Here is an 11,356-nt window from a genome sequence, read left to right on the forward strand (position 1 = left end):
GCCCCTCCTCACTCTTGGTCCCCTCCTGTCCCTTTGATCCTCCTATCTCTGAGGCACCTCCTGGTCCTGAAACTCCTCTTCCCTCTGTGGCCCCTCCTGGCTCTCTGTTTTCTCCCTCATCTGAGGCCCCTCCTGGCTCTGCAGACACTCCTGGCTCTGCAGCCTTTCTTGGCTCTGTGGTTTCCCCTGACTGTGACTGTTTTTGACCCTGAGGCCCCTCCTGACTGTTTCTCCTCCTGACTAAATACACACACACACACACACACACACACACGTATCTCAGATTTTGAGAATATGTTTAATCCTACAAACACAATTTGAACTAAAGCGATTGTTTCAAGCAAACCTATTGTAATATGGTCAGGTCAAAATAACTCCACTCTTCCTCCCATATTAACACTGATTTGTACAAGCACCCGGGCTCCAGTTCCATTCCACCTGTCATTCTCAGACAACAGGGACACCTAGTAAATTGAAAAATTATAACTAAAGAAACAACTTCAGATACAATTCTGAAATAGTTGCATTAAAAACCATTATCAGTATCACTTCAGCTCTCACTGAGGTATATTTGACACCATGATGTTGAAAGCTGAAACATTTAATAGAGATGACCATGAGGTGACTGAAGATAAAACTGGCAATTTAGGAAAGAAGGAAAATTCTTTATGAGGCAAAAGTGTATTTTCTTAGCCAATAGGTGGATAATGCTCAAATAGAACTGTTCCCCACCCCAGTCACAGAGTAATTTTTAAATGTCTATATTTGGAATGATATGATGGTGAAACTTACAACAAATGAGAAAAATCTTAGCATAACTATTAAATCAGTTACTATGACATGTAATTTGTCTCTTTGGGGGGAGGCAGAGCAATTAGACATTTAAGAATTATGGTTTCTTACCATTCCTTAACTAAATTTCATAATATAAATATATAATGTAACATATATTAAGAAAATACTCTCTATTAACAGAAAAAATGTCACTAATATATCTGATTTCAAGATGATTTAGGAAGTGAAATAAAGTACCAAACACAGGAAGTAGCTGAATTTTTTTGGTAAATGTTTAAATCAGCAAGTTCCTATGTAAATTTCTGGAAGGCTCTATTTGAAAACAGAGAAACTACAAACAACTTACATGTTCAAGTGTTGACACTGGTGGTATGACTGTAGCTTTCTTACAAAAACAGAATTAGATGACTCATATATACTTTTCAGTAAATATAAAGGCAACAAAGTTATATTAATGCCACATTTTAACATAAGAAAATAAGGACAGCTGAGAAATAGTCATAAAACTGTTCTACCATTGTTATGTTTTAGCCATACCTATCTGGTTTAAATCACATTAATTTCTATAGATTGTATCTGGTACCTTGGGATTTTTCCACAAATTTATCAAATACCCCTTGTGATTAGAAAGAAGAGTGTAACTAAATTTATGGTTTTAAACACTCACTCTGTTACCTACTAGCATTGATTTGGCAAGTGAGCCCCAAATTAACAAAGGTTCATGCAAACTATCTCACTGCTGAACTCTCAAATGAGGTTATCTGTCAGTATCAAAACACACCATATAAAGGAATATCATCCTGTAAATCAGCAATTCCATTTGTAGAAGTTTATTCTAAGGAAAGAAATTAAGCATGTAGGCAAAGTTTTGAGTTAACATGACCATCACACTGCTATTTTTAGCAGCAAAAAAAAAAAGCCCTCCAAACCATATAACGATTCAATATAAATGGTTAAATTATGATACAACCAGCCGGGCGCGGTGGCTGATGCCTGTAATCCTAGCATTCTGGGAAGCCGAGGTGGGTGGATCGCTTGAGCTCAGGAGTTCGAGACCAGCCTGAGCAAAAGCGAGACCCCGTCTCTACTAAAAATAGAAAAATTATCTGGCCAACTAAAATATATATAGAAAAAATTAGCCAGGCATGGTGCTGCATGCCTGTAGTCCCAGCTACTCGGGAGGCTGAGGCAGTAGGATCGGTTAAGCCCAGGAGTTTGAGGTTGCTGTGAGCTGGGTTGACACCACAGCACTCACTCTAGCCTGGGCAACAAAGCAAGACTCTGCCTCAAAAAAAAAAAAAATATGATACAACCATACATTAGGAGGCTAATCACAAACTCACCAAGAATTATGTTAACTGTGAGAAAATGTCAGACAAAGACAAACTAAAGGAATATTTTATAAATAATTAGCAATTTACTCCTCACAATTTTAAAGATCATGAAAGATCCTCTTCTCCTTGCCCCTGCAAAAAGGCTGAATTAGTTTTTTCTCTAATATGAAACTGTAAGTGTTATGTGTGATCCTGGATTGGGTCCTGAACCACAGTGTAGGGGACACTACAAAGGAGACTATTGAGATAAACAGTAGAATTTCAATATGGACTGTGAATTTCATAATTATTTTGTATATATGTTAAGTTTTCTGATTTTGGTAATTATTCTCGAATTATGTAAAAGAATCATTCTTAGGAAATACACACTTAGGGGTGATTATGTATACAATTTACTCTCAAATGGTAAAAAATAAAGTATGTTTGTAAAGAGTTACAAAGCAAATGATAAAAAAAAGTGGAGCAAAATGTTAAAAATTGGTGAGTCTTGGTTAAGGGTTTAAGAAGCATCCTTTGTAGTATTGTCTTACTTCACTGTATGTTTGAAGTTATATAAACATTCTAAGTTCTAAAAATAAGATTGCAGAATGAGTATGTATGTTGCAACAAAGCCATTAAGAACTAAACTTTTTATCAGTAGAAATCTCATGTAATTACATTAATAATATATTACAATATTTTTTAAAATTGTAAATAAATTTAATTTCAGAAATTGAGTTCACCATTTATAAATACACCAAGACAGCCAATGCGATGCAATTTTGATTAAGCATAGCTATAGTATTTTAACAGAACAGCAACTTTTCTAAAAGGTCATAGGTAAATGAGTTATTTTTCTAACTCAGAACATTTAATTGGTTTGATTGAGAAACCACCTTTTTAAACATAAAACAAAAACTATGAAGACATAATTGTTCAAAGAATCTGACAACCAATACTTCATTCTGATGTCCTTGGGATTCTAAAATATCCCAACAATGGCTGAATCTTCCCTACCATTAAACAAAAAATCCAAACACCTAAGGCTATTCTTAAAACTGTTTTATGAGCTTCTTCCCTGTTATTAAGCCATCTTCTCTTAAAAGAATTTTACACATAATTTGAACAAACAAGTGGGTCAATGCAGACATTTTACAAGACACCTTCCTTAGCGCAGAGACACTAAGCAGCAGATCATCTGCTGGAAACCTGTCATATTAAGCACTGGCTACACAATGAGCATGAATTGACAAACTTGGAGCAAATTTCAAAGGAGCTCACATTAAAAACTTGTGAGCTCTGTGAGTTAACAAACCACATAAAACTTGAAAAGGGAAAATTCTCGGTAGCAAGTAACCATGTAACTGACATGATACATCTAATTTTAGTTTTGTTTTCAAATGCCATGTCTCTGTTGCAGTAAACAGTTACTTTCCAGAATATTCTCTGTACCCTGAGACATACTTTAGAACACCAATCCCCAACCTTTTTAGCATCAGGGACTGGTTTCATGGAAAACAATTTTTCCATGGACCAGGGGACTGGTGGCGGGATATGATTTCAGGATGATTCACATGCATTGCATTTATTGTGCACTTTATTTCTATTGTTCCACCATTGTAACATATCCTCACTGATAATGTTTTCATATGACTCTGCAAGCAATTGATTTATTATGGTCTCTGTGCTGTCAAACCTCTCTGAGAATGATAACCTGTACTTAAAGCCACTCCCCAGTGCTAGCACTAGCATCACCATCTCATCCACACCTCAAATCATCAGGCATTAGATTCTCATAAAGAGTTCACAACCTAGATCTCTCACGTGTGCAGTTTACAGTAGGGTTCACGCTGTGAGAATCTAATGTTGGCGCTGATCTGACAGGAGGTACAGCCCAGGTAGTGATGAGAGTGATGTGGAGCAGCTGTAAAAACAGGTGAAGCTTCATTCAATTGCCTGCTGCTTACCTCTTCTGCTGCATGGCCCAGTTCCTAACAGGCGGCAGACCAGTACCCAGGTTGGGGACCACAGCTTTAGAGCCTGTAGTAAAAACTCCAAAGGTCGGATGGCTTGGCCTCCACCTCCTATTTACAGATTTTATTTGACAGGCACAAAAGCTGTCTTGCTACAATTAAAGCAATGCTAAACTAAAATCCAGTACCTGATTCATGGTTTTTATATAATCAATGGTGCAGGAAGTTCTGCACCATTCTGTGGCTCTTTCTGTCCTCAGCTGGAATCCAATTGATCATGCCGCTGAAGCACGGCAATGCTCATATGCTCCCCTTCATTCAACATCTTTCCTATGCTTGGATTGTCAGTCTCCATAATACCAATTTGAAGTAAAACACCTACAGAATAAAATTATTTACTTTTCTCTGCCATTCTAGTAAGACAAATTACTAAACCCCAACTTTCAAAAAACTTTAGTTACAAATTAAAACCTAGTGGTCCTATTTCATAGTTGACAGGACGAGCTATTTCTAACAGACTTCTTAAAAAACACACCACTATACCTGGCCTGAAGGAGTAGGAGTAGGGCACCTGCAGACATTATGGTGAAAGCTGGAGAGTGACCCTCAGTGTCTGGTCTGGTAACATACATGGCCCGGGGCACAGTCACAGCCCCTTGTACCAACTGCTAATGCCTAAGCAGCAATAGCAACTCTAGTCTGGTGGCTCCATCGTGAGATTCAATACTGAAAATATATTAAGAAAATATTTGCTTTCAAAAAAATAAGTTTTTAAAAATATTCCATCATGAGCCTGGACTAGCCGAAGGTACTGTTCTCAGTGAGCATGCTGAACAGCTTCTCTGAAGGGATGGTAACTGGGGGACAGCCCAAAACTCTGATGGCCAAAGTTGACAGCCCTGTTGAGGATGACTTCTTGAGGTTCCAGTAAGCAAGCAGCTCAGAGCTCTGTTTATCAAGCACTTCCTCCGCCAACTATGCAAGCACCATGTCCTCAGGTAGCTTTGCTCTCAGATTTTTCTTCTTCATCTTGGCCAGGAGTGACCACAAGTTATCCTCTCCAACGAATTCTTATGAATCACACCCATTGGAGGAAGGCATGTCATCTGGATAGAACTCAGAATTTCCATACTTCCCTGATTGAAGCCCACTTTTGCTGTTCTGCTGCCTCCTGTGTAAACAGAGAAGATTTGTAATGAGGGTCCAACAGTGTAGCAAATGTGTATCTGGGGTCATGTAGGATGGTGGACAATCAGCTCACCACAGACTCCTTCAAGAACTTTAGCATGGTGTCCATGTCCACCGTCTCCTCAAAGAGCACCTCAATTTTTATATTGAGAATGTGGATCATGGGGATGACTTGGATTAAAGCAGAAACTGGTGTGGCTGTCTCCCGACTGTTAGCATGGAAAAGTTTGGTGCATATCAGAGACTGGATGACCTCCCACTGGTCACAAGCGATCAGTTCTCCCAAATTATACTCTGTTGCCATCTCGTTAATTGCCCTTTCTTGTTCAATGAGTCATTCCAACATATGAAATGATGTCCTCCATTTGGATGGAATGTCTTGAATAAAATGGTGCTGTGGCAATTTATATGACTTCTGCATCTCTACTAGCTTCTTTTTGGCTTTCAATGATTGATGTACCCAATAACACATCTTCTGTGCAATGCTAAGGAAGTTCTGCACCACTCTGTGGCTCTTACTGTCCTCACATATACAACCAAGTTGATCATGTGGCTGAAGCACTGCATGCTCCTGTACTTCATTCTATGTCGTTTCTGTGCTTGGATTGTCAGTCACCATTATACCAATTTGAAAGCCAATTGAGGTATCCGAGACATCCCACCATCATTCTAGCTTTTTCTGAATGCTGTTGCTGCTATTGCCACAATCTGTGACACATCTAAAAAGTGCTGACCAATGGTGGTCCTCACAGTGTGGTTACACTGACAACTCGAAGGAGACCCAGTGAGCCTTTAAATGGCCAGGTCCTCTTAAGTCCGGTTATTCATACCTATTCCCAAAGTGAATTGGATCCGAATCTCACCTTTCTTAAGATGTGACACAATTATCTGCTTCACATTACCACACGTAGCTGGGATACCTGTTCTAGAGAAGTAAGATGGGGAGGGCAAGGAACATTGAGTTTTCAAGTATTGGAGCAGTCTGTTAGAGCCAACATTGTCTACAAAGACGGAAAGTCAAGTATGACCATTGCAGCTATTAGACTTGTGATGTTACTTTTGCAACTGAGTGAGAATCATAAAACATGTCATTGGTGCCACCAAAGGAGGGAGGTCCTAATAATTCTGTGCTCAGTGGCACACATATGTCCAGAGAAGAGGACTGCATTGTCTCAGAGACATTGGTTTCAGCACATTGCTGTGGAGCCTCTGCAATGTCTCAGGAGACAACGGGTGCCCAGGGTAACTGGCTTCTTTCCTCTGCTGATCTGGACACAGCGTAATCACACAACTTCAGTGTGCAGAGCAAACAGAAAAATGATTCCACAGCTTTGAGGTCTTTTTGCTATTCATAGGAAACATAACCTGATTACATCTTATGATCATTGTTCCCAAGTCAATTCATCTGGAGAAGGAACTTTCTGCAGAAACAAAGGTGGCATACAATTTGCCAAACTTTCACAGAGAAAGCTCTTTTGGTTCCTGACTACTTCAGGATGCCATCTGTACAGGTGTCTCATCACACACAGCTTCTTCCCACATCACTCTTCTTTCCCAGACTGATGACACAACTGCAGTATCTGCACGCTGCCTTGAGACTGGCAATGAAAAGTGATTCCAACCTTCTGATTTCATTCTTTTCATGATCTTTTTATTCTTCTGGAAGACATCACCACACTGAAACATTCCAGGCCTCAACCCGTGGGACTGATGCTTCTCAGGAAAGGACATCACGGCCTCCCCAACATCACTGGAGGATGACAACACCAACACAGCTTCCATCAGCACATCGCCAGGGTTCAAATGCAATGGCAGGTCCTCAGTCAGCCGATCAGGGGAGGAGGAAGCTGAAGGGGACTCTTTGACCAGTTTTCCTGAAGATGACTACATAGACCTTAGATCCACCTCTGGAGACAGTAGAGAAGGTATCTGGCTTGGGTGGATGGAGTACAGAGGCAGGATGCCCGGGTCCACATTCTCCTGCAGCACAGCGGAGCGCTGTGCTCTCTGCGTGTGTCTGATGAGACAGCTGGTGCCCAGATCCTTCCCATCCTTTCCTCTGCTGAACTCATTCATGCAGTGAACACAGAGAGCTTCAGAATTATCTGGAGGCCATATGCAGAAGTGGTACCAAACAGGAGATCTTCTGGACCCAGCTGTGGCCTTTGGAAGGGGAAAGTTTCTGCTATTATGTTTCCCGTGGTTTCATCATGCTGGAGAGTCAGGAATATTGGAGATGACGCCCCCAGAGCTTCTTCTCTTCTCTGCTTCTAAAAGATGGACACGGAAAAGGAGATTTCTTCAGAAGAAAACACAGATTCCTCTGTTATTTGATGACACGATGGGATCTTAGATACCATCTTTTGGACAAGTTTGATGGGTGAGATTATGGTGCTCGTGTCTCCTCCATCTGTAGGCTGTAGTGGAAACAGGAGTGAAGGAGAAGAAATTAAGGACAGAGCAGATACACTTCCATTTTCTCGAATGAGCACGGTGGTGTGTGCTGACCTTCTCATGAGACAGCTTGTACTTAAGTCTTTTTCATTTTTACCTGTAATAAATTCTTTCACATGATACATACATATTGCTTTGGTACTATTCTGAAAACAGAGTTGCCAAGCTGGAGGTTTCTTATGGAAGACTATGTTTTGGCTGCAAAGGTGGCTCTGAGTTGCAGCTTTCACTGCCATGCTACACAGTGTTTACTACTGTACTGACAGAACTAAGACCCATAATTGTCATCCTTCCAGCTTGTTTCTCTGATTTCTGTTTCATCACCAGTTTGTTTCGCATCCTCTTCCCTTACTTTTAACATCCACTCTTTCCCAACTGTGTAAGAATTTGATCACCACCATCTTCTTCTATTTTACAATTTATTTTATCAAAAACAAAAGCACTATTCCCGTTTGGGACAGGATTTCAGGTGAGTTTCCATGATTGACTATAACTATTCTGGCTATTTCATCATGTTAATATCTTAGGTTAATCAAAAATAGATTCAAATGCTTATTTGTGCCCCCACAAATGTAGGTTTTACCTTCCCTTTTTCATAAGTCAGTCTTTCAGGATGTTTCTATCAATGGCCAATCATAACATTACTGAAAATTATAATGTCCAACTCATATAAGCATATCATCTTAGAGCATAAATCACTGACTCCCAGGAGCTGTACTATTAAAAATATTTCATGGTGGCATAGACAGAAACATACGCAGTGGAGACTTACTTCTTGTTTAACGACAGGGTCCCTGCCATCCTGATAGCATACACATCTTCCTTTTGCATCACACCTCATTGGCTTCCTAACCCCATCTGAACACGGCCCTGGCTGGTCTCTTCCTGGAAACAGCACGGAAAGTGACAGGGTCTGGAAGAGGCCCTGGAGTTGGGCTATGCCAACTTTGGGTCACCCGAGGAGGCCTCTCTATCTGTGGAGCCACTGCTGCCAAGCTGCACTGTGCTGCTAGCAGGCCAGCCCCCACACTCATCTTCTCAGCGCCCTATGGGGCTATAGTTCCAGAATTCGCATTTGGAAGAGATAAAAGAAACAGAAATCAGTAGGAGAAAACACTCATCTTGACTGGTCTTGATATAAATTCGTGATCCCCAACTTCCAGTTAGGCCTCAATAACATTTCCCATTTCCACTCATTCTTCTAGTCCTCCGTGACTCTGTACCTCCTCCACAAACCACTAAGACCTCCTTTTCCATACATACTCTCAGCTGATAACTTGAACCTGACTTCACTATCAGTGAATTTCCACAAACCTCCACCTGCCAACTTACCATCACCTCCACTTTAAAAACTTTGCTGAAGCTCCAGAATCTGAATCCCGTATCAACAGGGCAGATGTAGGTGGCAGCCTACCCCTGCAGAAGCTGCTAACTGTAGGCACCTGGGTGAGAGCACAAGGGCCAACAGATCTAAGGATGAGAGCAGGAGGAGCCGGGGCTGGGGCTGGGTGGGAGACGCAGGTGGACACATCACCAGATGCTTCTGCTGCTGACTTTGGGGGCGACCGCCTCTCTGCCATACTGCCTGGAACCTGGCAGCTTGTGAAGGGTGGGTGACACCAGGAGCACTGTGCAGGGCGTGGCTGGCGACCATGGCGCCCTTACACCCTTCTCCTGTCCTTACCCCACGGCCCCTCACAAAACAGTCTCCCTCTTCCTCTACACTTTCAATGCCAGCAGCAGCACAGCCTAGGACATCCGCCACTCACCGTCATTCACATTGTATTGCAGAGCCACTCCTGGGAGCAGAAACCTAAGCCCACCCAGCATGAAACCACAGTGGAGAACGTGGTGGTGCTAAACGGCATCACCTCACACCGGCCCCTGTAGTACAGAGGCTGAGGTTCCCCGATGCCCTCACACCCACTCTGCAAAATCCACCGGAAACCAACCGACAACTTAGGCCCACCGATGGGCGGGTGTGGGGAACATCACCCCGATCTATCTCCCTGCTGTACTTACACCCAGCAGCTACACAAACCGCTATGGGGAGGAGAAGCAGAACCTGGACACAGTGTCCCCCCCACACACACACACTCGGTGCCCCTTCCCACTCACGTGCCCATTCCCGGTCTACAAGGCCTCTGAGTACCGAGGACCAAATCCCTCCCACGTGCCAACTGAGTCCTTGCTTACCTGCCTCTCACGACAGGATGCTCACCAGCAAGTCCCTCTCAAGTCCTAGGTCGGTCCTTCCTTGGGTGTTGCTCACTGTAGGATGCTCTCTTCCCAGGAGATTCAAAGGCGGTTCTGGCCACAAAGCCCTCACCAACGGAAATCTCTCGGCCAGAGCAAAATGAAAAACTAACAGACCCCTCAGCAAGCTCTCAAGAGCCAAAGAAAAAAGAAACAGCTTCAACCCATGGCAGACAATTTATAGCCTCGTATATTCAAATGAGGTATTGTAAAATACCCATTCTGATTGGATGTCATTATCCAATCACAATTGGTCTGTGAATTTCTCTTTTCAAAGGGCCTCTTCTAGAATACTCGTTCTGATTGGATTGCACTATCCAATCAGAATTAGACAGTTTTTATCATCCAACCAGAATGTACATTCCAGAAAGCCTTATTGGAATATGAAAGCCTATAAATGGCCTGCCGAGGCCAAAATAAGGCTTGTGATAGCACTTCAGTCTCCGTGGCGGAGAGTGAGCCTGGAAATGGACCTGGCCCCCAGTGGTAGACCTCTTTTCGCCTTGGATTCCCAGGTAAGGAGAGGAAGAGGGGAATGCTGGGGACGTGCTGGCTCGCAGCAGGGATGGAAAGCCTTTCAGGAGCCCCTCGCTCCTTGTCTTGAGCTGTCCTCCTCCCGCAGCACTGCCTCTGCCTTCCGGGTTAGGTGTAGTTGGGTTCCCTCACCTCTGGCCCTTCTTAGGTTTGCTGTTTTCTTCTCTTTTCTCCAGCCACTGTGGGTTTTCTCTTCTTGCACATCGCGCCAATTTCTCTCTCCCTAGGGGACTAGCTCCAGAAGTCCTTACTCATCCGGCTCCCTGAGGAACCTGCGGCTTCCACTGTGTCTCTATTCTATTCTGTCCTGTTGCTCACAACTCAATCTCTCCACCTTTGGGGGTGGTTTTCATTTTCCCTCTTACCTGGTCCGCCCCACCATTACCTCTTGGGTTGTCAAAAACCTCCTGATGTCTCCCTTTCCTTGCTCTTTCTGGGCCAATATTTACTTTTTCATTTTTAATTTGAGATAATGAAAATTAAGGTTACAAGATTAAGGTTTAGAAGCTTAAAATTTCTTCCTAGATGTAAAAAGACGAAGACTTTTGGATGTTTATTTTATCCCCTGTGTAAACTTAGTCAAACACATTGTACTGTAGAATGAGATTTAAAAGCGTAATCCCAAAGCCTAAAAATAGGGGACAGTAATGGAAATTTTGGCAGTCTTTTTACCTATTGGGCAATGATACAAGACCTGATTATTTGAGAGTAATTTTAGTTTGAGGATAATTCTAAGAAAGCTTTACCAATTAGCCTTTTTAGGAAGGCAGGAAACTGCAGCCAATCAACTCCCTGCAGCTGGGAGAGGGAAAGGGGCTACCACAGCAAAACCCCACAGGAACC

The 11,356-nt window shown here is 42.5% G+C and overlaps 1 long non-coding RNA gene across 1 annotated transcript; it reads right to left on the reverse strand.

Moving 5' to 3' along the window:
• Nucleotides 1-7,642: 7,642 nt before the first annotated feature.
• Nucleotides 7,643-9,124, reverse strand: LOC123622685. Its single transcript, XR_006729601.1, has 3 exons — nt 9,056-9,124; nt 8,496-8,608; nt 7,643-7,686 (listed from the first exon to the last, which is right to left on the reverse strand). It is a non-coding gene; the product is annotated as an uncharacterized LOC123622685 (long non-coding RNA).
• Nucleotides 9,125-11,356: the final 2,232 nt, after the last annotated feature.

This window comes from Lemur catta, chromosome 17 (assembly GCF_020740605.2).
Source record: "Lemur catta isolate mLemCat1 chromosome 17, mLemCat1.pri, whole genome shotgun sequence".
Lineage (NCBI taxonomy): Eukaryota > Metazoa > Chordata > Mammalia > Primates > Lemuridae > Lemur > Lemur catta.